Genomic DNA, 19,094 nt, shown 5'->3' on the forward strand with positions numbered 1-19,094 from the left:
CCCAAAGAAACAAAACCAACCTCAAACATATTTAACCCACCCCAAAGAAACAGAACCAACCCCAATCATATTTAACCAACCCCAAAGAAATAAAACAACCCCAAACATATTTAACCAATCCCAAAGAAACAGAACCTACCCCAAACATATTTAACCAACCCCAAAGAAACAGATCCAACCTCAAACATATTTAACCAACCCCAAAAAACAGAACCAACCTCAAACATATTTAACCCACCCCAAAGAAACAGAACCAACCCCAAACATATTTAACCCACCCCAAAGAAACAGAACCAACCCCAAACATATTTAATCAACCCCAAAGAAACAAAACCAACCTCAAGCATATTTAACCAACCCCAAAGAAACAAAATCAACCTCAAACATATTTATCCAACCCCAAAGAAACAGAACCAACCCCAAACATATTTAATCAACCCCAAAGAAACACAACCAACCTCAACTATATTTAACCCACCCCAAAGAAACAGAACCAACCCCAAACATATTTAACCAACCCCAAAGAAACAAAACCAACCTCAAACATATTTAATCAACCCCAAAAAACCAAAACCAACCTCAAACATATTCAACAAACCCCAAGAAACAGAACCAACCTCAAACATATTTAACCCCCCAAAGAAACAGAACCAACCCCAAACATATTTAACCCACCCCAAAGAAACAGAACCAACCCCAAACATATTTATCCGACCCCAAAGAAACAAAACCAACCTCATAAAGAAACAGCTCTAAAGAAACAAAGACAACCCCAAACAAAACCAACCCCAAACAGATTTAACCAACCCCAAACAAGCAAGCACAACCCAAACCAAACAAAACCAACCCACAACAAACAGAACCAACCCCAAACAAACCAAACCAACTCCAAATCAAACCAACCCAAATCAAAGCCAACCCCAAACAAGCAAAACCAACTCCAAATCAAACCAATCCAAATCAAACAAAACCAACCCCAAACAAGCAAAACCAACTCCAAATCAAACCAACCCAAATCAAACAAAGCCAACCCCAAACAAGCAAAACCAACTCCAAATCAAACCAATCCAAATCAAACAAAGCCAACCCCAAACAAGCAAAACCATCTCCAAATCAAACCAACCCAAATCAAACAAAGCCAACCCCAAACAAGCAAAACCAACCCCAAATCAAACCAACCCAAATCAAACAAAGCCAACCCCAAACAAGCAAAACCAACTCCAAATCAAACCAACCCAAATCAAACAAAACCAACCCCAAACAAACAAAACCAACTCCAAATCAAACCAATCCAAATCAAACAAAACCAACCCCAAACAAACAAAACCAACTCCAAATCAAACCAATCCAAATCAAAGGCAAACCCAAACAAGCAAAACCAACTCCAAATCAAACCAATCCAAATCAAAGCCAACCCCAAACAAGCAAAACCAACTCCAAATCAAACCAACCCAAATCAAACAAAGCCAACCCCAAACAAGCAAAACCAACTCCAAATCAAACCAATCCAAATCAAAGCCAACCCCAAACAAGCAAAACCAACTCCAAATCAAACCAACCCAAATCAAACAAAGCCAACCCCAAACAAACAAAACCAACTCCAAATCAAACCAATCCAAATCAAAGGCAAACCCAAACAAGCAAAACCAACTCCAAATCAAACCAACCCAAATCAAACAAAACCAACCCCAAACAAACCAAACCAACTCCAAATCAAACCAACGCAAATCAAACAAAGCCAACCCCAAACAAGCAAAACCAGCTCCAAATAAACAAACAAAACTAGCCCAAATCAAACAAAACCAACCCCAAACAAACCAAAACAACCCCAACAAAACCACCCCAGATCAAACAAACCCAACTCCAATCAAAGCCAACCCCAAACAAACAAAACCAACTCCAAATCAAAGCCAACCCCAAACAAACAAAAGAGCTGCAAACAAAACCAACTCCAAACAAAACCAACTCCAAATGAAACCAACCCCAGTTAAACAAAACCATCACCAAACAAAACCAGCCACAAAACCCCAACCCAAATCAAGCAAAACCAACCCCAAACAAAACCAGCTCCAAAGAAAGCCAACTCCAAACAAAAACAAACCCAAGCAAACAAAACCAGCTCCAAAGAGAACCAACTCCAAACAAACCCAACTCCAAACAAACAAAACAAACTCCAAACAAATAGAATCGACTCCAAACAAACAAAACCAACTCCAAACACAACCAAGTCCAAACAAAACCAGCTCCAAACAAAACCAACTCCAAACAAACAGAACCAAATCTAAACAAACAAAACCAAGTCCAAACAAATAGAACCAACTCCAAACAAAACCAGCTCCAAACAAAACCAACTCCAAACAAACAGAACCAACTCCAAACAAACCAAGTCCAAACAAATAGAACCAACTCCAAACAAAACCAGCTCCAAACAAAACCAACTCCAAACAGAACCAACTCCAAACAAGCAAAACCAGCTCCAAACAGAACCAACTCCAAACAAACAGAACCAGCTTCAAACAGAACCAACTCCAAACAAACAAAACCAACTCCAAACAGAACCAACTCCAAACAAGCAAAACCATCTCCAAACAGAACCAACTCCAAACAAACAGAACCAACTCCAAACAAACAAAACCTGCTCCAAACAAAACCATCTCCAAACAGAACCAACTCCAAACAAACAAAACCAGCTCCAAACAGAACCATCTCCAAACAGAACCAACTCCAAACAAACAAAACCAGCTCCAAACAGAACCAGCTCCAAACAGAACCAACTCCAAACAGAACCAACTCCAAAGCCAAGTCCAAACAAATAGAACCAACTCCAAACAAAACTAGCTCCAAACAAAACCAACTCCAAGCAAGTAGAACCAACTCCAAAAAAATAGAACCAACTCCAAACAAACAAAACCAGCTCCAAACAGAACCAGCTCCAAACAGAACCAACTCCAAACAAACAGAACCAACTCCAAACAAAGCCAAGTCCAAACAAATAGAACCAACTCCAAACAAAACCAGCTCCAAACAAAACCAACTCCAAGCAAGCAGAACCAACTCCAAATAACTAGAACCAACACCAAACAAACAAAACTAAGTCCAAACAAATAGAACCAACTCCAAACAGAAGCAACTCCAAACAAACAGAACCAACTCCAAACAGAACCAGCTCCAAACAAAACCAGCTCCAAACAAAACCAACTCCAAACAAACACAACCAACTCCAAACAAACACAACCAACTCCAAACAACCAGAAGCAACTCCAAACAAACAGAAGCAACTCCAAACAGAAGCAACTCCAAACAAACAGAACGAACTCCAAAGCCAAGTCCAAACAAATAGAACCAACTCCAAACAAAACCAGCTCCAAACAAAACCAACTCCTAGCAAGCAGAACCAACTCCAAATAAATAGAACCAACACCAAACAAACAAAACTAAGTCCAAACAAATAGAACCAACTCCAAACAGAAGCAACTCCAAACAAACAGAACCAACTCCAAACAGAACCAGCTCCAAACAAAACCAACTCCAAACAAACACAACCAACTCCAAACAAACACAACCAACTCCAAACAACCAGAACCAACTCCAAACAACCAGAACCAACTCCAAACAAACAGAAGCAACTCCAAACAGAAGCAACTCCAAACAGAAGCAACTCCAAACAAACAGAAGCAACTCCAAACAAACAAAACCAGCTCCAAACAAACAGAACCAACTCCAAACAAGCAAAACCAGCTCCAAACAAAACTAACCCAAATAAATCAAAACCAACTCCAAATAAACAGAAGCAACTCCAAACAAACAAAACCAACCCAAATAAATCAAAACCAACCCAAATAAATCAAAACCAACTCCAAACCAAGCCAACTCCAAACCAAACCAACCCCAAAGAAAACAAAACCAGCGCCAAAGAAAACCAACTCCAAATAAACAAAACCAACTCCAAACCAAACCAACTCGAATCAAACAGAACCAACTCCAAACAAGCAAACCCAACCCAAATCAAACAAAACCAAGCCCAAACAAAAATATCTCTAATCAAACACAACCATCCTCAAACAAAACCAAGCCCAGACAAACAAAACCAATCCCAAACTAACAAACCCAGTTCCAAACAAACAAAACCCAGCTCCAAACAAATGAAGCCAACTCCAAACAAATAAACCCAACCCCAAACGAGCAAATATTCTGGGGCTTCCCATTTCTGGAAGGATAAGGAACTGCTGGGGAGAGTCCAGCAGAGAGCCACTTAAGATGCTGAAGGGTTGGAACATCTGCCTCATGAGGACAGGCTGAGACTCCTGGGGCTCTTTAGCCTGCACAAGAGCAGCCTGAGAGGGGAGCTCCTCAATGCTGAGCAGCATCTGAAGGGTACATTAGAATAGAATAGAATAGAATAGAATAGAATAGAATAGAATAGAATAGAATAGAATAGAATAGAATAGAATAGAATAGAATAGAATAGAATAGAATAGAATAGAATAGAATAGACCAGGTTGGAAGAGACCTTCAAGATCATCGTGTCCAACCTATCATCCAACACCACCTAATCAACTAACCCATGGCACCAAGCACCCTATCAAGTCTCCTCCTGAGCACCTGCAGTGATGGTGACTCCACCACCTCCCTGGGCAGCACATCCCAATGGGCAATCACTCTCTCTGGGTAGAATTTCTTCCTCACCTCCAGCCTAAACCTCCCCTGGTGCAGCCTGAGACTGTGTCCTCTTGTTCTGGTGCTGCTTGCCTGGGAGAAGAGACCAACATCCTCCTGTCTACAACCTCCCTTCAGGGAGCTGGAGAGAGCAATGAGGTCTCCCCTGAGCCTCCTCTTCTCCAGGCTAAGCAACCCCAGCTCCCTCAGCCTCTGCTCCCAGGGCTGTGCTCCAGACCCCTCCCCAGCCTCCTTGCCCTTCTCTTTGCTGCTTGCCTCCTCCTTTCTTCCACCTCCCTGTGTGCATGTGATGACTGCAATATGGCAAAGGAAAGGCCCAGACTTTCCAGCTGAGAAAGCCCCAGTGTGACCTCAGTGGAATTAGAAATGATTAAGCTGCATCTTTAAATATTTGAAGGAACTGAAGACCTGCAATGGCTCCAATTGCTTCTTGAGGCTACAATAAGCCTCCCCTGGACAGCAATATGAGCAAAGCAGAAATGTCAAGCAGACCTCTGCTCCCCACCTGGAGCAGGGCATTGAGTGGCATCCTATGGGAAGGAAGAGGGAATGGAGAATCATCTCAAAGCCTGTACTAAATTGAAAGCATTTCAGATCTGCAGGCATGAATAAGGCTGTGCAACAGAGGAGGGAGAATTAAGTAGCTCAAAGAGCTCCATGAAACTTTAATGTTAATGTTTAACAAGTCCTGGCAAAGTGGAGAAATTAAAAAGAAGTGGAGTGCTGCCATTTGCATCTCATTAGCAGGTAGCAGAAATGGGCAGCTGCAGGCTGCTATGCTTAGAAGAGTAGCTGCAGAGGTAGCTCAGAACCCTGCTGAGGGGTTCAGGCACATTGCTCTCTTTGGTTTAGCTCTCATTGCTTCACAGAGTGGTGGGGGTTGGAAGGGAGCTCTGATGATCAGTTAGTTCAACCCCCCTGGCTCCAGATGGATTACCCAGAGATAACCACACAGGGAGGTGTCCAGGTGAGTCTTGGATGCTACCAGAGTTGAGACTCCACAAGAGCAAAGCTGGGGAGGGGTCTGGAGCACAGCCCTGTGAGGAGAGGCTGAGGGAGCTGGGGTTGCTTAGCCTGCAGAAGAGGAGGCTCAGGGGAGACCTCATTGCTCTCTCCAACTCCCTGAAGGGAGGTTGTAGCCAGGTGGAGGTTGGTCTCTTCCCTCAGGCACCCAGCACCAGAAGAAGAGGACACAGTCTCAAGCTGTGCCAGGGGAGGTTTAGGCTGGAGATGAGGAGAAAGTTCTTCCTAGCAAGAGGAACTGGCCATTGGGATGTGCTGCCCAGGGAGGTGGTGGAGTCCCCATCACTGGAGGTATCACAGCATCACAGTATCACCAAGGTTGGAAGAGACCTCAGAGATCATCGAGTCCAACCTGGCACCACAGACATCATGACCAGACCATGGCACCAAGTGCCACATCCAATCCCCTCTTGAACACCTCCAGGGATGGGGACTCCACCACCTCCCTGGGCAGCACATCCCAATGGTGAACAACTCTCTTGGTGAAGAAATTTCTCCTCACCTCCAGCCTAAACTTCTCCTGGCACAGCTTGAGACTGTGTCCTCTTGTTCAGGTGCTGGCTCTCTGGCAATGCTGCTTTGGATGCAGCCCAGGCTGCCCTTGGCCTCCTGTGCTGCAAGCTCACCCTGCCTGCTCCTGCCCAGCTTCTCCCCCCCCAGCACCCCCAAGTCCTTTTCCTCAGGGCTGCTTTCTCTCCCCTCCTCCCCCAGCCTGCACTGCCAGTGAGGATTGCTCTGGCCCAGGTGCAGCACCCTGCACTTGCTCTTGTTGGAGCTCCTGAGGTTCCCCTGGGCACCACCTCTGCAGCTTGCCCAGATCCCTCTGGATGCCATCCTGTGCCTCTGGGTTATGGGCAGCACCACTCAGCTTGGTGCCACCTGCACACTGCTGATGGTGCCTGGATCCCACTGCCTGCAGCACTGATACAAATATTAACCAGCACAGGTCCCAGTGCAGAGCCCTGAGGGGCACCACAACAGAAGAGTGCCAGAGAGCAGAAGGCAGGATAAGGAGAGAGAAGCAGGAAAATGCCCTTTTTAAGCAGAGTTATGGACAGGAACTGAGAGTGGAACAAGCTTGCCCAGGGAGGTGGTGGCAGCCTCCTGCCTGGAGGTGTTTGCAGCCAGGCTGGAGGTGGCTGTGAGCAACCTGCTGCAGTGTGAGGTGTCCCTGCCCATGGCAGGGGGGTTGGAACTGGCTGATCCTTGAGGTCCCTTCCAACCCTGACAGTTCTGTGATTCTATGAAGCTTTGACCTGGTAGCCCCTTCCCCTGGGAGGGGGCCAGGCCTCCATGCCTACCTGGGGCTAGGTTTTCCAGCCCAGCCCTCCTGGGCCCAGGCTTAACCCAGCACAGCACAGAAAACCAGCCAAAGACTAACCAAAATGCACTCCCAGACAGGCTCCTCTCTTCACTTTGGACTCTCTTGCTGCTTCCTGCTTTTCCAAACCAGTTCCATTTTCCCTGTGCAATTTCCTGCACTCTCTTTGGTTGCCTGAATGGAACAGGAGGTTAAAAAAAGAGAGAGAGGAGCCTGCTGTGAGTAGGAACTTGTTGATGTTGTCAGCTTGCCCATGATTAATTGTGGGTTTGATAACATTTAAGTGATTGTTCTGTCTGTTCCCACACTTCTGTTTCTCTTGCCTTCAATGGGCTGCTTGTGGATGGTTCTAGGCTCAGCTGAGCACTCTCACACATACAGCACACTGCTCCCGCTGCAAAGAATGCTTCAGCAGCCACTCCTGGGGTGGATTCAGCCAGCAGGGAAGGACAGCTCTCAGGGCATTAGCTGGGAACAAGCAGCAGTTAAATCCCCTTTGGTTAGATGTATTGGTTTGAAATCCTTATTCCTAGGATCACAGAACTGGCAGGGTTGGAAGGGACCTCAAGGCTCAGCCAGTTCCAACCCCCCTGCCACGGCCAGGGACACCTCACACTGCAGCAGGTTGCTCACAGCCACCTCCAGCCTGGCTGCAAACACCTCCAGGCAGGAGGCTTCCACCACCTCCCTGGGCAACCTGTGCCAGGCTCTCACCACCCTCATGGGCAACAACTTCTTCCTCACAGCCAATCTCAATCTCCCCACTTCTAGTTTTGCTCCATCCCCCCCAGTCCTATCCCTCCCTGACACCCTCAAAAGTCCCTCCCCAGCTTTCTTGGAGCCCCCTGCAGATCCTGCAAGGCCACAATGAGGTCTCCTGGGAGCCTTCTCCTCTCCAGCCTGCACAGCCCCAACTCCCTCAGTCTGTCCTCACAGCAGAGCAGCTCCAGCCCTCTGCTCCTCCTTGGTGCATGACTGACTTCAGAGGCATTCACTCAGCAGATCTTTCCCTGCCCTGCAACTCCAGATTTACATCTCTAATATTAATATCACAGTGATTAAGGGTGAAGCTTAGCTCTATCTCAGTCTTCTCCATATTTCTATCAAGCTGGAGAGCTGAACTTCTCTTTGTTGGAATTTACTCAGGGGCTTTTATGGACACAGGCTCTTAAACATCTCTCTCCACCTCCCCATAAAGCACACTGGGAGTTTATGATCACACATTGCCACTGCTACATTTGAGCTGTGCTATAAATCCAGATCACTCTGCTCCACAGCTGCTAATTCCAAGACTGAAGATTCCTTCTAATTAAATTTGACTTAGTTTAATATTTCTTCTTCTTTTGGTTTTTTTTTGCCTTTCCTCTTCTTCTTTCATTCTTTTTTTTTGTTTGGTTGGTTTGGATTCCCACTCCAAAGTACTCTCTCTGTATCTATACAAGAGTCAAAGCCTTTCTGATTCAAGTATCTTGTTTGAGGGGGCAATAGATTGCATCATATGGGCAGCAAGCTCTGCATGGGACAGCAATGTGCCCTGGGGGCCAAGAAGGCCAAGGGGGTCCTGGGGGGCATTGAGAGGAGTGTGGCCAGCACAGCCAGGGAGGTTCTCCTCCCCCTCTGCTCTGCCCTGCTGAGACCTCACCTGCAATATTGCATCCAGCTCTGGGCTCCCCAGCTCAGGAGGGACAGGGATCTGCTGGGGAGAGGCCAAGGGAGGGCTGCAAGGCTGCTGAAGGGACTGCAGCACTGCCTGGGGAGGAGAGGCTGAGAGCCCTGGGGCTGTTCAGTCTGCAGAGGAGAAGGCTGAGAGGGATCTGATCAATAGCTGAGGGCTGGGGGTCAGGAAAGAAGGGCCAGGGACAGCCTCTGCTCACTGTGCCCTGGGATAGGCCAAGGGGCAATGGATGGAAACTGCAGCACAGGAGGTTCCAGCTCAGCATGAGGAGGAACTTCTTGCCTGTGAGGGTCCCAGAGCCCTGGAGCAGGCTGCCCAGAGAGGTTGTGGAGTCTCCTTCTGTGGAGCCTTTCCATCCCTGTCTGGATGTGTTCCTGTGTGACCTGTGCTGGATTCTCTGCTCCTGCTCTGGCAGGGGGATTGGACTTGATGACCTTTGGTGGTCCCTTCCAACCCCTAACATCCTGTGATCACAGCTGTTCTCAGCATACATTGTGCTCTGCATGTATTAGTAGGCTGCCTTCGTTTGTGAGTCCTGGGAGAGCAGATCTGGGCTCTGTGTTTATCTTGCAAGGTGCACAGTTCAGCAAGACAAGAAGATGAGGCTATGCTCTCCATGGCAACTCAAGGGCAGAAAAATCAACCAGGTTTGGATATGAGATGTTTCCACTACAAAATGGCCATCCTTGCCCTTGTGGCCAAGAAGGGCAATGTTATCCTGGGGTGCTTTAAGGAGAGTGTGGCCAGCAGGTGCCCTTTCCTGTCCAGAGAGGTTCTCCTCCCCCTCTGCTCTGCCCTGCTGAGGCCACATCTGGAAGATTGTGTCCAGTTCTGAGCCTCTCAGGTCAAGAGAGACAGGGAGCTGCAAGAGAGACACAAAGATGCTGCAAGCAGTGGAAGATCTTCCTTAGGAGGAGAGCCTGAGGGAGCTGAGGGCTCTGGAGCTTGCAGAGGAGGAGCCTGAGGGTGAGCTCCTTGCTGCTGCTAAAGCTGTGCAGGGGCAGTGCCCAGAGGCTGGAGCCAGGCTCTGCTGGGGGATGCCCAATGCCAGCACCAGGGGCAGTGGTGGAAGCTGAGGCAGAGGAAGTGCCATGGGAAGAGGAGGAAGAATTTTTCCCCTGTGAGGGTGAGAGAAGCCTGGAGCAGGCTGCCCAGGGGGGTTGTGGAGTCTCCCTCTGTGGAGCTCTTCAAGCCCTGCCTGGATGTGTTGCTGTGTGAGCTGCTCTGGGTGCTCTGGCAGGAGGGTTGGACTGGCTGAGCTTTGGAGGTCCCTCCCAGCCCCTGACACTCTGTGAAATGCTGAGACCTGCAGCTGTTCAATCTGGAAGAAAGAAGCCTGAGAGCAGCTCTTACTATTATTTATAAACACCTGAAGGGTGAGTGTTCCAGAGGGGATTGGATGTGGCACTTGGTGCCATGGTTTAGTCATGAGGTCTGTGGTGACAGCTTGGACTTGATGATCTGTGAGGTCTCTTCCAACCTCGGTGATACTGTGATGCTGTGATAGAAGCAGTTTCCATCTCTTGCCCCTTGTCCCATCCCAGGGTGCAACTGAGCAGAGGCTGTCCCTGTCCCTTCCCTCCTGCCCCCCAGCCCTCAGCTATTGATAGACATTGATCAGACCCTCTGATTCTGTGAGTGTCAAGAAACAGGGGCTAGGCACTTTTCAGTGGTGTCTGTGATAGAATGAGGGGAAGAGAATACAAACTGGAACCCAGGAAGTTCCACCTCAACAGGAGGAACAAACTTCTTTGCTCTGAGGCTCACAGAGCCCTGGAGCAGGCTGCCCAGAGAGGTTGTGGAGCCTCCTGCTCTGGAGCCTTTCAAGACCTGTCTGACTGCACTGCTGTGTGACCTGCCCTGGGTGAGCCTGCTCTGGCAGGGGGTTTGGACTGGCTGATTCCCAGAGGTTCCTTCCACCCCTCACCATTGTGTGATTCCAGGATGCCATCATTTTGTGATCCTGTCCACTGAAGCTGCCTGTGAAGCATCTCAATGACATCCTTCAACACTTGAAGTCACTTCTTGTAAAGCCAGCAAGAAAAGATTGCCAGAGGCTAAATCAGTTAGCTTAAAAGTTTGTCTCATGCCATTGTCATGCTCCTGTAGCTGTTTTGCCGTGCCTCAGTGTTGCCTTGCTGGTGCTGGAGGGCAGGTGTTGGAGTAGAACAGGTGTAGGTGGCAGATATGAACTTGGAATGAGGATCATTTGCAAGTTTATTGCTTCTTTTTTCAGCCTTTACAAGTTCAGCTCCCTGAAATATGATTAAAGGTGATAAGAGATTAAAGTGATGCATTGGTGCATCTCAACTCTCTGCAAGAAAATACTCCTGTAATTCTTTCCTAGGATGTGGAGGGCTTCAGCAATCTAGGAGGAGAGAGAGGGGAATAAAGATTGATTATTGTGGTCTAATTTCTATCACAAATAAGGAGGTGGAACTGAGGAAGGAGAACAGAACCAAGGGAAAGTGTAGAAGCACAGAACTGGCAGGGTTGGAAGGGACCTCAAGGCTCAGCCAGTTCCAAGCCCCCTGCCATGGCCAGGGACACCTCACACTGCAGCAGGTTGCTCACAGCCACCTCCAGCCTGGCTGCAAACACCTCCAGGCAGGAGGCTGCCACCACCTCCCTGGGCAGCCTGTGCCAGGCTCTCACCACCCTCATGGGCAACAACTTCTTCCTCACAGCCAATCTCAATCTCCCCATTTCTAGTTTTGCTCCATCCCCCCCAGTCCTATCCCTCCCTGACACCCTCACAAGTCCCTCCCCAGCTTTCTTGGAGCCCCCTGCAGATCCTGGAAGGCCTCAAGAAGGTCTCCTGGGAGCCTTCTGCAGACTGCACAACCCCAACTCCCTCAGTCTGTCCTCACAGCAGAGCAGCTCCAGCCCTCTGCTCCTCCTCGTGGCCCTTCTCTGGACCCCTTCCAGCATCTCCATGAGGACTAATAACATTTGGCTTTTTACTGGAGAGAATTAGTTAGCTTCTGTTGGACTTAGTGTACAGTGATCCTACTGTCAACAAGAGCACCTGGGCTGGAGCACAGCTTGCTTCCACACTTCCTGAGTTAGCAGTGCCAGCAGAGGATGCTTGGTTAGCTACAGATCCACAGAGTCACAGAATCCCAGCATGGTGGGGGGTGGAAGGGACCTCTGGACACCATCTAGTCCACCTGCCTTGCTGAAGCAGGGTCACCCAGGCTGGGTTACCCAGGATTGCAGTGTCCAGGCAGGTTTGGAATCCCTCTAGAGAAGGAGACTCCACAACCTCTCTGGACAGCCTGCTCCAGGGCTCTGGCACCCTCACAGGCCAGAAATTCATCATGATGCTCAGATGCAGTCTCTTGGATTCCAACTCGTGCCTGCTGTCCCTTGTCTTCCCACTGAGCTCTTGCCCTCCCACACTTCAGCTACTGATTGATCAGATCCCCTCTCACTGTGCTCTCTCCAGGCTAAACAGCCCCAGGACTCACAGCTTTTCCTCCTCACAGAGATGCTCCAGTCCACTCAGCAGCTTTGTAGCCTCCACTGCACTCTCTCCAGTACCTTTTGATCTGCTGTAAGAGACTAAAGCTTGTCTCTCTTGGTGTGGCTCAGCAAAGACACAACCACCTTTGCTCCCCACCCAGGCAACAGCTGCCAAGGGAGGGGATGGTGAGCAGAGGCCACTGGGTAAGGACTCTCTGCAATGTGCACAGCCAAGATCATCTCTAAAGGGAGGGAGGTGAGGAGGACAATGGATTCACCACCTGGACACACACCTAAAAACCCTGTGACTGAAAAGCTGTGCCAAAGACCTGAGCAATGCCTGCTGAGGAGAGCAAAAAAGGAGAAGCAAATCCCAGGAGAGAGAAGGACAGAGACAGGGGAAAAGACATCACCATGGAGCCTGGAAGCAGCAGAGCAGGAGGAAGCCTCTCTCTGTCTCCTAAGTTCCACCTGCTGCAACTCATGGAGCTGAAGAGGCTGCTCAGGGAAGGACTTGGACTTGAACTCTGGGCTCTCTCCCTCCCCTCCTCCAGCAGAGGACAGCACAGCCAACAAGGATGACCTCTGCTCCACGCCAAAGCGGCAGCAGCCTTCCTCCCCAGACCCAAACCGGCCTGGGGGATGTGGTAATATAATTCCTTGCCTCTTCCCTCTCCCTCTTCTCCCTCTCCTTCTCTATTTTCCACCTCTCTCTCTCCCTTCTTCTGTTCCATCCACTTTATTCTGTTCATCAATAGCCTCGAGGGCTGTTGGTATTTTGGCCTCGTTTGTGCCTCTGATTTCACAACACAGCAATGAATGCTCACAAGAGCTGAGGCTCCTTCCCTCTCTGGACTGAGACAGCCTCCCACTCCAAGAAAAGTATTAGAAATGCTGGAGCAGGTCCAGAGAAGGGCAGCAAGGCTGGGGAAGGGTCTGAAGAACAGGGCTGGTGAAGAGCAGCTGAGGGAGCTGGGGGTGTTTAGAGTGGAGAAGAGAAGGCTGGAAGGCACCTCCAAAGCTCACCCAGCCCAACCCCTCTGCACTCAGCAGGGACATCCCCAGCTAGAGCAGGTTGCCCACAGCCCTGTCCAGCATCACCTTGAATATCTCCAGGGATGGAGCCTCAACCACCTCCCTGGGCAACCTGTGCCAGTGTTCCACCACCCTCCTGCTGCAGAACTTGTTCCTCACATCCAATCTCAATCTGCTCTGCTCTAGTTTGAAGCCATTGTCCCTGCTCCTGTCCCTGCAGGCCTTTGCAAACAGTCTCTCTGCAGCCTTCCTGCAGCCCCCTTCAGGTCCTGGCAGGCTGCTCTGAGGTCTGCCTGGAGCCTTCTCTTCTCCAGGCTGAACACCCCCAGCTCCCTCAGCCTGGCCTCAGAGCAGGACAGGATCCCAGGCTGTTAGGGATTGGAAAGGACCTCTGGAGGTCATCAAGTCCAACCCCCCTGCCAGAGCAGGACCCCAGACCCATCCAACACAGTGCAGTGGGCTGTTAAATCTTCCAGTTCTCTGAAGAAAACTAATCAAAGGGAAGCAGGCAGAGACAGGGTATGAGGAAGGAGGATCATTTCTTTGGTTGTTTGTTTGTCTTGTCTTGCCTTTCCTTTGCAATGAGAGATTACTGAGCTGGAAAAAGCTATTAGGACCCAAACAGGGAGCTCTGATGCCTCCTACTTACTTCGTGGGGGCCGTGGCTGTCTCTCATTCATATTCTAGTGGCTTGGCCTTTTGTGGCCTGCTGCAAAGCCATCCAGGCAATGACAGCAAGAGTGACTGCATCACAAGTGGACCCTTTCCTCATTTCCATCCCTGCTCTCCTCTGAGACTGACATCATTAGAAAGTCAAATGCAGTGGCTGCAGGGCTTCTGGCTGCCTTGCTTCTCCCTTCCTCTTTTGGTTTTCCCTTTTCCTTGCATGTTTGGGTTTGTTACTTTGCTTCCCTTTGAGATTTTACTGCTTTGTCTCACGCCACAATCCAGGTTCTCTGCATTCCTATTTGCATTCCTATTGCCTGTTCAATGTCTTTATTGATGGGCTGGAGGAGGGCACTGAGCCCAGCATCAGCGAGTTTGCAGATGACACCAAGCTGGGGGCAGGAGTTGATCTGTTAGAGGGTAGGAGAGCTCTGCAGAGGGACCTGGACAGGCTGGGCAGATGGGCAGAGGCCAACAGGATGGCATTCAACAACTCCAAGTGCTGGATGCTGCACTTTGGCCACAGCAACCCCAGGCAGTGCTACAGGCTGGGGTCAGAGTGGCTGAGAGCTGCCAGGCAGAAAGGGACTTGGGGGTACTGGTGGACAGCAGCTGAACATGAGCCAGCAATGTGCCCAGGGTGCCAAGAAGGCCAAGGGCATCCTGGCCTGCATCAGCACTAGTGTGGCCAGCAGCAGGAGCAGGGAGGTCATTCTGCCCCTGGACTCAGCACTGGTTAAGCCACACCTTGAGTCCTGTGTCCAGTTCTGGGCTCCTCAGTTCAAGAAGGACATTGAGAGACTTGAAGGTGTCCAGAGAAGGGCAACAAGGCTGGGGAGGGGTCTGGAGCACAGCCCTGTGAGGAGAGGCTGAGGGAGCTGGGGTTGCTTAGCCTGGAGAAGAGGAGGCTCAGGGGAGACTCATTGCTCTCTGGAGGGAGGTTGTAGCCAGGTGGGGGTTGGGCTCTTCTCCCAGGCACCCAGCACCAGAACAAGAGGACACAGTCTCAAGCTGTGCCAGGGGAGGTTTAGGCTGGAGGAGAGGAGAAAGTTCTTCCCAGCAAGAGTAATTGGCCATTGGGATGTGCTGCCCAGGGAGGTGGTGGAGTCCCCATCCCTGGAGGTGTTCAAGAAGGGCTTAGATGTGGCACTTGGAGCCATGGTTCAGCTGTCAGGAGGTGCTAGGGATGAGGTAATAGGCTGGACTGGATCTCTGAGGTCTTTTCCAACCTGCTTGATTCTACGATTCTGTGATTCTGTGAAAGACTTTAAAACAATTGCAAAGGCAAGGGGTGGGGGTGGGGGTGGTGAGGCTGAGGGGTGGGGTTGAAACAACTCCAGGCAGAAGGGCTGCTGTGGACAATTAACATGCAGGCAAAAAGAATCACTGCAGCAGAATGATGAACGAGGAGGAGAGCTGCGGGGCTGTGTTTTATGGGCAGCATTTAAGCAGTATATAAAGAGCAAATAAATGGGGATGCTGTGACATTTACTATGCATTGGTCTCTGCTGTGCTGCATGGGCATTAAAGAGCCTCTGTCAGCAGGATTTGTCCCCGAGTCCTTGACCAGGGTTGGTCTCTGTGCCCCGTGCTGTGCCGCATGCCGATCGCCCCTGCGCCGAGGCAGAGCCCTTCCGGCGCCGACTCCGGGGGTGCAGAGCTGGAGGGAGGACAAAACCTTCCACGGGAGCTAGGGATGAAAAAGGTCATCATTGTTGCCATGATTATGTCATAACCACCCAGGGATTCCACTCCAGGCCCAAGATCCAGCTTTTGAGGTTCAGGGTTCTTCTGCTGCTTCCTAAGTCACAGAATCACAGAGCCAAGCAGGTGGAAAAAGACCTCAGAGATGATCAAGTCCAACCTAGTACCTAGTACCCAACACCTCCTGACAGCTAAACCATGGCTCCAAGTGCCACATCCAAGCCCTTTTGCAACACCTCCAGGGATGGGGTCTCCACCACCTCCCTGAGCAGCACATCCCAATGGTGAATGACTCTCTCAGGGAAGAACTTTCTCCTCACCTCCAGCCTAAACCTCCCCTGGCACAGCTTGAGACTGTGTCCTCTTGTTCTGGTGCTGGGTGCCTGGGAGAAGAGACCAACCCCCACCTGGCTACAACCTCCCTTCAGGGAGTTGTAGAGAGCAAGAAGGTGTCCCCTGTGCCTCCTCTTCTGCAGGCTAAGCAACCCCAGCTCCCTCAGCCTCTCCTCACAGGGCTGTGCTCCAAGCCCCTCACCAACTTTCCAGCAAGTCAACCTCCTTCCTAAACTGAGGAGCCCAGAACTGGACACAGGGCTCAAGGTGTGGCCTAAGCAGTGCAGTGTACAGGGGGAGAATGACCTCCCTGCTCCTGCTGGCCACACTCTTCCTGATGCAGGCCAGGATGCCATTGGCCCTCCTGGCTGCCTGGGCACACTGCAGGCTCATGTTCAGCCTACCATCAACCAGCACCCCCAGGTCCCTTTCCACCTGACTGCTCTCAGCCACTCTGACCCCAGCCTGTAGCTCTGCATGGGGTTGAGACTACAGCTGGAGCTCTGGGGCCAGTTCTGGAGCCTCTGTGCCAGGAAGGATCTGGAGGGGCTGGAAGGTGTCCAGAGAAGGGCCACGAGGAGGAGCAGAGGGCTGGAGCTGCTCTGCTGTGAGGACAGACTGAGGGAGCTGGGGTTGTGCAGGCTGGAGAGGAGAAGGCTCCCAGGAGACCTCATTGTGGCCTTGCAGGATCTGCAGGGGGCTCCAAGAAAGCTGGGGAGGGACTTTTGAGGGTGTCAGGGAGGGATAGGACTGGGGGGGATGGAGCAAAACTAGAAGTGGGGAGGTTGAGATTGGCTGTGAGGAAGAAGTTGTTGCCCATGAGGGTGGTGAGAGCCTGGCACAGGTTGCCCAGGGAGGTGGTGGCAGCCTCCTGCCTGGAGGTGTTTGCAGCCAGGCTGGAGGTGGCTGTGAGCAACCTGCTGCAGTGTGAGGTGTCCCTGGCCATGGCAGGGGGCTTGGGACTGGCTGAGCCTTGAGGTCCCTTCCAACCCTGTCACTTCTGTGATTCTGTGCTGACTCCACCACCTCCCTGGGCAGCACATTGCAATGGCAAATCTCTTTCTGGGAAGAACCTCTTTCTCAGATCAAGCCTAAACTTCCCTCCCTTGCACTACATTATCCTGTCTGAGAGTAGTGTTGAGCCAGAAGGTCTCCCCTTGGACTCCTCTGCTCCAGGCTAAACAACCCCCAGCTGCTCCTCACAAGGCCTGTTGTCCAGGGGGGGCACTTTGCCCTCCTTCAACTGGCCTGGCTGCAGTTCCCCATCACACAACTGGGCAATTCCAACAGCAGGTAGCCAAAGGTCAGGCACCTTCTGACTTTCCAAAGGGGCAGAGGCCACTCTGTCTTGCAGAGGCACCAGAAGAAAGAGGGGTGAAGACTCAGTGATTCATTCCAAGTTTGTTCTGGCCCTATTGTTTCATTTTCTCTAACAAATATTTCCACAGCATTCCTCTAGCAACTGGATGAAGTCTCAGAGATGAGCTAAGGACTCTGCAAAGGTCACTGCTCCCCGAGGAGGCTCAGGAGAAATTCCTTTTGGCACTGTCCTTTCACAGACCATTTCTATTCCTGTGCTGCTTTTGCCATCCCTTAGCAAAGGTTAATGGTTATTGCTGCTGGATGGTACAGGAGGCAGACTTCAGAATGAGAGTTCAGATCCATGCCCCTGCCTCTTTGTGTAGGCATTTGTCTGAGCACCAGCTGAGTCCCAACTGCTCAACCCACTCCGTGTCTCTTGGACCTGCTAAGCCTCCTTTGCTCTTGGCCTCCTTGTCCTTGATGGAAAAGGCATCACCAGGGCTGGGCATTCACAGAATTGCTGAGGCTGGAAAAGACCTCTGAGATCATCAGTTCCAGTCTATGACCTAACACCACCACACCAGCTAAACCATGGCAACAAGTGTCACAGTTTCACCAAGGTTGGAAGAGACCTCGAGGATCATCAAGTCCAACCTGGCACCACAGACCTCATGACCAGACCATGGCACCAAGTGCCACATCCAGTCCCCTCTTGAACACCTCCAGGGATGGGGACTCCACATCCAATCTTGATTTAAAGGCCTCCAGGGATGGAGACTCCACCACCTCCCTGGGCAGTCCATCCCAGTGCCTAATCAGCCTTTCTGTGAGGAAGTGCTTCCTAATACCTAACCTAACCCTCCCCTGGTACAGCTTCAGGCCATGCCCTCTCCTCCTGTCACCATTGCCTGGGAGCAGAGCCTGACCCCCACCTGACTGCAGCTTCCCTCTGAGTAGTTGCAGAGAGTGATAAGGTCCCCCCTGAGTCTCCTCTTCCCCAGGCTGAACACCCCCAGCTCCCTCAGCCTCTCCTCAGCAGCCTTCCCCTCCAGTCCCTTCCCCAGGCTGGTTGCTCTCCTCTGGACCTGCTCCAGCACCTCAGGATCTCTCTTGCAGGAAGGACCCAGAGCAGCACCCAGTGCTGGAGGGGAGGCCTCACCAGTGCCCAGCACAGGGCAGGATTCCATCCCTGCTCCTGCTGGCCACACTCTTCCTGATCCAGGCCAGGATGCCCTTGGCCTTCCCTGCCCCCTGGGCACACTGCTGCCTCCTGTCCAGCTGCTGCCACCCAGCACTGCCAGGTCCCTGTCTGCCAGGCTGCTCTCCAGCCACTCACCCCCAGGCTGTAGCCTGCATGGGGCTGTTGTGGCCAAAGTGCACCTAGCACCCTGCACCTAGCCTGTTGAATCTCATCCCATTGGCCTCAGCACACTGACCCAGCCTGGCCAGGTCCCTCTGCAGGGACCTCCAGGCCCATTGCAAGCATTTTTCATCTTAGGGCTGCTTGATGACAGAACCACAGAGACAACTGCTTGGAAAAGACCTTGAAGATCACCCACTCCAACCACTGACCCAGCACTGCCTGGTCACCACTAAACCATACCCCTCAGAGCCACATCCACATGGCTTTTAAAGCCCTCCAGGCTTGGGGACCCCTGGGCAGCCTCTTCCAAGGCTTGAAAATGCTTCTGGGGAAGCCACTTCTCCTAATGTCCAACCTAACCCTCCCCTGGTGCACCTTGAGGCCATTTCCTCCTGGTTTGTGGGGAGAAGAGACCACCTCCCACCTCACTACAACCAGAGAGGTTTTGGGAGAGTGAAAAGGACTGCCCTTCTGCACTGGACACGTGGGAGAAGAGCCAGAGAGAAGCAACACAGCCTGAGGGCTGTGGG

The sequence above is a fragment of the Dryobates pubescens genome, chromosome 37 (genome assembly GCF_014839835.1).
Source record: "Dryobates pubescens isolate bDryPub1 chromosome 37, bDryPub1.pri, whole genome shotgun sequence".
In the NCBI taxonomy this organism is placed as follows: Eukaryota; Metazoa; Chordata; class Aves; order Piciformes; family Picidae; genus Dryobates; species Dryobates pubescens.